Source organism: Hibiscus syriacus, unplaced genomic scaffold, assembly GCF_006381635.1.
Source record: "Hibiscus syriacus cultivar Baekdansim isolate YM2019G1 unplaced genomic scaffold, ASM638163v2 tig00112491_pilon, whole genome shotgun sequence".
In the NCBI taxonomy this organism is placed as follows: Eukaryota; Viridiplantae; Streptophyta; class Magnoliopsida; order Malvales; family Malvaceae; genus Hibiscus; species Hibiscus syriacus.
The window spans coordinates 2,064,120-2,075,094 of NW_024063344.1; the positions used below are offsets into that span (position 1 = coordinate 2,064,120).

The following is a 10,975-nucleotide window of genomic DNA, read 5'->3' on the forward strand; positions in this document are numbered from 1 at the left end:
CCTCTATGTTTACTGTTTTCCCCCCCAAGTATATAGATCTTGTTACTCGTTGATTGTAATGAAGCTGTAAGAAAAACAAGAGTTCGAGTAGTTTAGATGGAGAAAATGGAGTGGAGATGATCTTATCTATAAGCTAAGTAGTATTTATTATCAATGTAGGAAACTTTTTACTTCTAATACATTGTTTTTTATTGAATTCAAGATAAAATAAGTGCACTTAATACACTTTCCCCCCTATAAATATCATCTTTAACTGATCATAGATTAATTGTTATTTGTAGATCTGAAACTAATACTGACAATATTGAAACTGAGTGCATTATTGAGGACTTGGATCCTAATGTAGTCGATTGAGGATTGAAAGCGTTAATGACTGTAAAAGATGTTGAAGGAATGCTCCTTTTCTTTAGATCCCAAGTACTATGATATTCTTGTGAAGTGAGTATGATTTTCATCCATTGGATTATGCTGTCATGGGATGCTCCTCTTTTACCATGTATACTGAGTAACAGTTTGATTGTAAACCATGTTAGTTTATAGAGGATATTGCAAATCACAGATTTGCTTTCTGATTGACTCAACATATATAGGACTAGATTCTTCCCATAGTTGAATATTGTCTGATGATTTGTTCTAGCTTTGGGAAAATATTTGTTACTCTTATGTCTCCTCCCCAAAGTCCTTCGCATGACACATTAAGCTGCACCTTTGTTGTTATTCCGTCGGAGCTCCACATCCTTCGGATTTTCTTGAAGCCTCAAAGGAACTCATCCGCTAATCGAAATCTCAAGAATTCATATCCTCGACTGACTACAATCTCTTAACATGTCCATATAATTTAACAGTCCATATCTATTATCTAACAATCAGATCTATTCAACTTATCAACGTATAAATAATTATGACTCTAAACCTGATCTCTTAACATGTTCATATAATCTAACAGATTCAAATCTACTATCTAAGTATCAGATCTATTCCACTTATTAACCTATAAATAATTATGACTCTAAACCTGATATCAACACTAAGACCAAATATAAGCCTTCCCTTTTCTAATGAAAATAATGGGTGTTTTTTTTTCTAGGATTGAGTTTGATGTTTGTTTAGTTATTTTATTTTTCTATATCTACTTTGAACTCTTAAATTAATTTTCTTGTATTGATAGATGTTCGCAATCATCAAAGATAGATCAGAATTAAATTACAATAAAGTTAGATTTATCAGTGTGATATTATTTTTATATGCATTTTTTTAACATTGATTATGTTTATCATTTAGAATCGATTATGATAAATATTTTTATTGATTGATTTTTTATGTTCTAATTTTTTTTAAATTGATTGAATAATATAATTAATTTATTATACTAATTGTAGACTATTTTTATATTTTTATGATATTCTCTTTTTATTTAACAAAATTAACATCTATTATAAGTTAAAAGAAAGTAGTAGGTCAGTAACGTTTTTTGAAAGTCTTAATCCTTCATTTTGTAATATACGAGTATAAACCACAATTTAACGAACAAATAATGACAAAACCCTGCCCCTCAATCTCTCTTTAAATGACAAATTCCTGTTTGCCAAACCAACAGCAACGTGACAGACACTGTACGGACTTTCAGGGTCTGCTCACTCTCCACCTACTCAGGTGGAGGCCTATACGATGTTTTGTTGCTTAGATTATCTCAATTTATACAAATCTAGGTTAAATTCCAAGTATGTAGTTCAATCATGTGTTGACATGAATATCTTTAAATTTAAAATACGAGTAATATAAATACAAAAAATATACAATGAGAACAATAGCATAAAAAATAAAATTAAATCTGAAACGGCCCAATACATTCACCGGGACGGGACTGAAAACCACAAGACGCATGGACAAGCACGGCAATTAGCATAGGTCCATAGCTCAAGTTGAGATTGTAAACCTAAAACATAGTTCCCAAAATCCACAATGGAAACGGTCAAACAATATAAACACACCCCCAATGAAGATAACAGAAAAACAGCATCAGCCATAGCCGAGCAAATAACTCAAACCAAAGCAATGCTGCTTTCACCGCCTGGGGGTTTGCGAACACCACCGAGGTATTCTCGAGACTCCACCTTCCCATCGGAGAAGATGTTGCTTCCGCTCATCTCTTGCAGTTTTGCCACGCTGAGTGGTTTCTCTGCAGAACTTAGAGGAACATCACCCTTAAATATGTCATTTCCTGAAAGCTCAGCGAATTTCTTATTATGAATTTTCTTTGCTGTCTTAACCACATCCTCTTCACTTGACATGCTACCTCCAGCAGACTACAAAATAACATCCAAATTCAACAAGTTAGACACTCAAAATTAGTAAAAATGCAAATGACCCTAAATGCCAGACGGGGAACTTAATGATTGCAGGTGGCAAACTTTGGCTAGGAACATAGGAACTATGCTTGATAGTCTTCATACAAATATGAAGCAAAGAAATGTCATTCTGATATTTTACTTGCACAATCAGGCTTATGCAGTGAAAAAACTTACTTTGGGGGGGGGGGGTTGATACATGTACTTACATTATGTGTATCAGGTTCTCCCATCTTAAAATTATCCTTCAACGCCAGTGCCGTATGGCTGTCGGCCTGGGCAAAATTTCAGGTGGGGGTGCGAAGATGTCATGCCCACTCAGCTCCTTGCACTTAGCATCAGAGAGCTGCTTCTTTAACTCTGCTTCCTCACTTTCTAGTGTTCCACTTAGCTCGCGCTGCTTCGCCACCTCAGTTAGAGTAGTTGGCTTTTTGGGGGAAATACTCTCTTCCTCAGCGAATGAGATGATCGAGATTCCAGATAAGGTTTTCTGAGAGCAAAACATCAAAATGTTTGATGAAACAACATTTAATACGAATATATTATGCTCTAAACATTGGTAAAAATTCCATATATCCATGTCCTCATAACAGACTTAAGATATGAAAGAATTAAACATGTATACCTGGTACATCCGTAGTCCTGTTTTGCTGTTCGAAATGGGATTGGAACTACCTGGTTCTGACTCATCATTTTCTTCGTTGGCTGCAAAAATACCACTACCAGTCATCTCCTTCATTTTATATCCAGAACAAGGTTTCCTGGTCATTGGAACAGATAAATAAGTAGCTTAAAACCAAATCAAGAAGTTGCAAAATTGATTGAATCACAAATCCACCATCTCATTCCATTATAAGATTAAGGCTTTACTGACTTACCATAACAAATCCCCTGAACAATGGAGGCAGAGAGGAAAGGAAGACAGAATCGAACAAAATTTGAACTGCCTTACTAAGTTACCCTAAGAATACTAACAATCAAACAAATCTTAATAAAAGAAACCACAATTATTTTTCAGAGATTACAATAGTAACTGATTTATTGACGTAGATCATATCATCGAACCTCGCATAACATTATTAACTCCATGCAGTAAGAACTTTTATGGGTTCACGAAGACAAGATTGAAGGTAATACAGTTGGTAGAGTTAGATACTTCAACATTAGTACAGTTGGATCACATCAGGAATCCGATAGAGCACCAATCAGTTATATATAAATAAAAGGCGATATTCTAGTAACAGTTCCATGTTTTCAAAAAAAAACGTTTAGCTGCAAATTTTCAAAATAATAAATGAAAATGAAGGATAGATAGAAAGAAGAGGGAAGCAGATCTCACCGTTTGTTTAACCTTTCAAATTCTTCATCTGTCACTTGACCTCCAAACACCACTTTTGTGATCCCATCTGACGGCTAACATTTATTAAAAAAGTCAATCAAAAATACTAATTCACCAGGCAAAAAAGAATATGAAGAAAAATTGAAAGAAGTACCTGGTGAGGGCGAGTGGAGCGTGGGGTGGTGACGGGGGAATCGGCGGGAGGCGTTTCCGACCAAGTGAGCAGATCTGCTGTGGAAGTGTGTGGTTTCCTCACTGGAGTGTTCCTCTGCATCTTTGTTTGGATTTCCCCCCTCTAAATCCACTCAAAACAACCACAAACAAATATGCTTGTAACTAAATACAAAAACCAAAAAGAAAATAAAAGCCTGCGGTTCCTCTACTCCTCTTGATCTACACTGCAACTTTCTTTGCTTTTCTTTATCGCCTTTTGCTTTGAATTATTTCTTTCCTTCTTTGTTGTAATTTATATAGTGGATAAAACGTTCGAAGAAACGTAAGAGTAGCTGCTACTCTACTTAAGTTTTAAAACCAAGGAAAATTACTTTAAAACCCACAAAATAAAGGAAAATTGGGGAGGGACACACGAGTATGCTCAATAAAAAAAAATACTTGGGTAAATTATGTGTTTAGTATCTAAACTATAAGTTTTTATCTACTTTAGTACTAAAACTTTTTTTTAAACAATAACTATTGTTTAGTTTTTGTTTCATTTTAGTACCCGTCATTAAAATTTTAATGGATGAATTTGTCAGCTATTGCGCCTACAGTCATTGATTGTTTCATTCGTCGATCGATGAAGCCCAAGCCTTCCAACTCGCACTTTTTCGACCCTTAAACACAATTTCGACCTCTGTTTCACTGAGAAATACCTTAATCTCCCTAAATCGACGATGACTCTTCAATTTCTTCATTCTCTTATCTCCATGATCCAATGTTCGATGGGCTTGAAATTGGACTATGTTGGTCGACTCGTCATTCTCTCGTGGTACATCGTTCATATTAGTCTTCCGTCCACAGGAGCTATGCCACATCAACCTGCCCATTAAGTTTTTAATGGCGGGTACTAAAATGAAAAAAATAAATGTTATGTATGTTTTTAAAAAATGAAAGTCTAGATACTAAAATCGACCAAAATTGATAGTTTATGTACTAAACACGTAGTTTATCCATAATATTTTTATTTGAAATAATTAAAAATATTAGAATTTGATAAATAACCATAAACTTTTTATTTTAGTTTATTAGTGATGTGAATATTATTATAATTTACTTTTATACAACATTAATTATTTATTCAAATAGGATTAAATGTTATTGGAATTTAAAACAATGGGTTAATAGATCAAATAATAAATTTTGAAAACTGGTTTAGAATTCGATGGCTACGTGTCAGTTCAAAGGAGCAATTTTCTCGATTTTAGCTGGTCTGCGATATCCAATGAAATTTTGTTGTTATCATTTCAAATTTTTATTTAAATTTGAATATTTGATTTTCATCCTTCTATCTAAACCTGTCGAATCTAAATTTTTATATACTAACTTAAAATATTTTTATTAAATTTCAAACTTCAACCTTCTAAAAATTCACGTGAACTTATATTAAATTTATTTTTTTATTTTTAAATTATTTACATCTACCATCCTTTTAACGATGAAACTTAAGTTTTAAAATAACATCTAAAATCTAAATTTAAGCCCAAACGTTTAGAGGGTCTTGGTTTTCATGATTTTCGGCAATTTAACATAACAATGTTGGATAAACAGATTTGGCGGCCGATTCACCATCCTACTTGTCTTGTGGGTCGTGTTTTTGCAGCAAAATACTACTAATCTGTTCTCGTTCTTAATGCGTCACTTAGCGAACAACCTTCGTTTGTTTGGCGAAACTTATTCACTGCTCTTCAAGCTTTGCAGTCTGGTTTTCATTGGCGTGTTGGCCTTAACAGTACTGTTCCAATGCACCAAGCAAATTGGGGGGGGGGGGGGTCTTCATCCGGTTCACCTTACCTCTTCATACGTTGATGGTCCTCTTTAGCCGATACTCTGGGAATTTCATGCTTCCTGTCTCTCCGCGTAGGAATGTTGCTCTTGTACGGAGTGTGTTTACTTATGATGATGCTCAAGCAATTTTAAATTGTCCTATATCATCGGTTTCAGCGGATGAACTTCTTTGGAGCGGTCACTCTTCTGGTAATTATTCCGTTCGGTCTGGTTATAAATGGCTTATACGGCGTCACTCCGAGGAAGTCCAGGTCTCTCGGCTGTGGCTCTTTCTTTCCTGTTTACACACTATCCCACAAGTGCAGATGTTTGGATGGAGGGCTGCTCATGAGGCACTCCCTGTTGGTTGTCGGCTTTCCTATGTTACTGCTACTGTATTACATTGTTGTTTATGTGGTTGGCCGGCGGAGACTGTCTCCCATGCTTTGCGGGATTGTCCGGAGGTGAGTCCCATTTTAGGTGTTGCTGGTTTTCCCATTGTTACGGACCCTGCGGTTTTTCCAACTTTTGATTCTTGGATGTAGCATATGATGAACGTCTTATTTGGTCCTCGGTTTATATCTTTTTTGGTGATTCTTTGGTAGATTTGGCATGGACGTAATCTCTTCTTTCATGAGGGTCAGCTGCTTTCATGTTGGCAACTAATTGTCTCTGGTGTTGCGTTGCAATCTGCGTATCTCTCTGCGGTGGCTTCCTCATCTTCTTCTGCTGCTGTTTTGTCTTCTGCCCAAGGTGGTACGTTTAAGTTGAATGTGGATGGTATCTGCCCAAGGTCTCCTGCTTCCCCGGCTGTTGGTCTTCTTCTACGTGATAGTGATGGCTTGGTTGTTGCTAGTCGTGCTCTCCCGGTACCTGCTTCTCGGGTGGCTGGAGTTGTGGAAGCACTGGTGATTTGTCATTGGAACGGCTGTGGAACTAGATTTATCGGTTGTTGTTGTTGAGAGTGACTCGCTAAATGTGGTTCGTCAACTCGAGAACTTTGCTGATGATCGTTCAGTACTTCGCTTTTATAGAAGCTAAACAACTCCTTGATTCTCACCCTCATGTTTCAGTCCGTTTTGTTCGTCTGGAGACCAATGGTGCAGCCCATGCACTTGCCAATTATGTTTCTATGATAAAAATGCCGCTGTATATTCAGTCTAATTTTCCAGAATTTCTTTCTGATGTAGTTATGTCTGGCATTGCTTTTCGTTAATGAATATAGTTTAATTTCAAAAAAAATTATAATAAATTCCTATGCTATTTATATTTAAATTTCAATTAATTTGATAAAAATAATATGCTAAATGATTTAAAAACCATTTTAAAAAATCACAGTAGAAAACAAAAATACGCCCAAATATTAGTGTTAAAAGAATTATTTTGATATTATTTTTCTCTATATATATATATATGAATGAATGAGAAATTAGTAGATAAGATGAAAATTCAAAATATGGATGAAGAATTGTAATAAACGGAAGTTGTTAATTAGGTTTGAACCGTAAACCTTGGACATTTCATTTAATAATGCGACAATGGAGTGGATGCATCAATTATGAAACCTGATCTATCCCTAATTATTATCGACGTGTGTTTTGTCGAACTTTAAAATAATAATAATAATTTGGAATCTCGTAAAAAATAACTTTTTGAAATGATCTTATCCATTAGTATTTTAATATAATAGTTAGGATGTGTTTGGTTCACGAAATGTAAGATTATCAATGAGAATAAAATATTATTAGAGAATAGGATTATTGGGAATGTTGTATTTTGTGTTTGGTTGGTTTAGCAAGAATGTAAGATTATCGTGTTTGGTTAAAGAAATAAAAGATTATTAGAATGTATATTTGATCAAATTATCCTTATTATATATTTATTTTTTAACAAGTTGAAAAATATTTATATATTTTTATTAAAAAATTAAATTCATAAAAAAAATTTACAAAATTGAAAATATAAAAAGGTTTAATGAAAGGGTAAATTTTTATTTTAACCCCTGAACTTGATATAAAATTTTAATTATAGATTTTTTTTGTAAATCTAAAATAATTTAAGGATAAATTTGTAATTTAACTTTCGTAGAATTTTTATTATTCAATGACAGAATAAAAATATTTTTGAAAGAAAAAAAATTAAGGGCATTTTAGTCCAAAATGTCGGTAATCCAACAATACTTAAGGAAAAGGAAGTAATGTCATTCCGGTAATATACTCCAAAAAATCCATTATTGGTAATGTAAAATTACAGGAATGACATTCCTGGCCAACCAAACGGGAAAATGTGGATTTCATTCCCATGGGAATCTCACATTCCTCCAACCAAACGCACGGTGCGTTTGGTTACGGAATGTAAGATTACCAATGGGAATAAAAGATTACCAGATAATAAGATTACTGGGAATGTTATATTTTATGTTTTGTTGGTTTAGCAGGAATGTAAGATTACCGTGCTTGGTTTAGCAGGAATGTAAGATTACTGTGCTTGGTTAAATGAATAAAAGATTATTAGAATTTATACTTGACCAAATTGTCCTTATTATATATTTGTTTTTTAACAAGTTGAATTCTACTATAATATTACTATAAGATATTTATATATTTTCTTTAAAAAAAATTAAATTCATAAAATTTATATAATTTTTTTACAAAATTGAAAATATAAAAAGGTTTAATGAAAGGGTACAATTTAAATTTAACCCCTGAACTTCATATAAAATTTTAATTGTAGATTTTTTTTGTAAATCTAAAATAGTTTAAGGATAAATTTGTAATTTAACTTTCGTAGAATTTTTATTGTTCAATGACAGAATAATGATACTTTTGAAAGAAAAAAATTTAAGGGCATTTTAATCCAAAAATCCGATAATCCAACAATACCTAACTGAAGAGAGGTAATGACATTCCCGGTAATCTACCCAAAAAATTTACTATTGGTAATAAAACATTACCGGGAAATGAGATTCCCGACCAACCAAACGGGGGAATGTGGATTCCATTTATATGGAAATCCCACATTCCCCGAACCAAACAGCCCCTTAGGATATGTTAGAATTAGAATAGTAAACGAGTCAAGTCAAGTTCTAATATTGTTTAACTCGACTAGATTCAAAAACTTTAAAATTAAATTTGACCATATTCGAAAACTAACAAGTTTAAAATTATCAAGTTAGAATCGAACTCGAAATAAAAAGTTAAAACTCGACTCGAAACCTCGCAAGCTTAATATTTCAAATTCCACTCGAAGTAAAAAAGTAAAGCTCAATTCAAGCTCAAATCTTATTACCAAGGAACATGATTACTGGGAATGTTGTATTTTGTGTTTGGTTGGTTTAGCAGGAATGTAAGATTACCGTGTTTGGTTAAAGGAATAAAAGATTATTGGAATGTATATTTGACCAAATTGTCCTTATTATATATTTGGTTTTTTAACAAGTTAGAAAATATTTATATATTTTATTTAAAAATTTAAATTCATAAAATTTATATAATTTTTTTACAAAATTGAAAATATAAAAATGTTTAATGAAAGGGTAAATTTTATTTTAACCCCTGAACTTCATATAGAATTGAAATTATAGATTTTTTTTTGTAAATCTAAAATAGTTTAAGGATAAATTTTAATTTAACATTCATAGAATTTTTATTATTCAATGACAGAATAATGATATGTTTGAAAAAAAATTAAGAGCATTTTAGTCTAAAACGCCGGAAATCCAACAATACCTAAGGAAAGGAGATAATGACATTCCCGGTAATATACCCTAAAAAATTCACTATTGGTAATGTAAGATTATCAGGAATGACATTCTCGGTCAACCAAACGGGGATGTGAATTCCATTCCATGGGAATCTCACATTCCCCAACCAAACACACCCTAAGTACATTAAAGACTTGTATTGTATTTTAAAAAAAAACATAAAAAAACATTAATATTATTAATAATTTAATTTGAAAATATAAACTTTATATATATTATTTTTCGAATAGCTCGCGAGTTTTTTAAATTGAGTATCAAGTAACTCACTTCGATTCGTTAAAAATTCAAATCAATTTAATTCAATTCGAATATTGAACGAGTTTTAATTAAATCAATTTTAAATAGCTCGTTATTTATTTCATCTCAATTACTACCCTATTATTAACAGTTGAATTCTTTTGTATTGAATGATTAATACAACAAAAGAATTATAAGAATAGCCGTATATATTATGTAAGTATATGTTAGAATCCTAAGAAGAATGGGATTTTAATATATTATTGTCAGCCTATGAATGTGCGTCAACCCAGTGCCCAATTAAAATTTTGGCAAAAGCCAAAGCTTTTGGAGGTTGTTTTCTGATTTCTCTTTTGACTAAGAGCAGAGGGTGGAACCATAAGTCTTTCGGGGTTGGAGCAATTGAGCTTTCTGCACCCATGTCTTGGGACGTACACAATTACACGTGTCCCGTGACGGAGCTACATTGGTTCAGGGAGGGGTCATACCCCCTATATTTTGGTCTATTGCTCTTTAGGCCTCCAACTTTTTTAAAAACATTGAAATTAAACCTTACTCCCTCAATTACACGTGTCCCGTGACGGAGCTACATTGCATTTTTCTAAAAATTAATGTTCTTAAGCTTTGAATTAAATTAGATGAAAATTAAATATCAATATTTAAAAAATAAATAAATGAAAAGGAAAACAATACGTGTTCTACACAGGTGGAAGCACAGCAATCTAACTTGGACATTACCCAACAAACAAAATCAAAGATTCCTTAAAAGAAACCGAATATAACATTATACTTTATTAGGATGATGAAAGATTTGGCTTTCTATTTTATCAAATTTTATAATATAATTTTTTATATTTAAAATGTATATTTTAGTATTTGGAGTTTCATTTTATTGATCAGTGTAATGCCCTCTCCTTAATGGCATTAAGAAAGCGCTGCATGACATCTCGTAATGGTGGCACTTTTTATATATTCTTTTACTTTTAGTAAAAAAAAAACTAATGTGATGTTATCTTATAGTCTTTTGTATCATTTAAAAATAAATTTTATAATTTCATCAAGTGTAATAAAATATTAACACGTAGCATAAAAAATGTTTTATAGTATCATCGTGTGCTGTTAAGTGTTATTTCCACGTTTAGGAACGAATTCAATAGTTAAGAAATTGTTATTATCTCTTAAAATTTCAGGTTTAAGCATGATGTCTGTAAGGGTGTATGAGTGATCATTGTCAAATTGTTCACTTTGTATTAACCTTAGATTAATCATAAATAAAATAAGATATTAGATTCATTAAGTAGTCTC

At 32.4% G+C, this 10,975-nt stretch overlaps 1 pseudogene; it reads right to left on the minus strand.

Moving 5' to 3' along the window:
- Positions 1 to 1,797: 1,797 nt before the first annotated feature.
- LOC120180138 lies at positions 1,798 to 4,149 on the minus strand (annotated as a pseudogene).
- Positions 4,150 to 10,975: the final 6,826 nt, after the last annotated feature.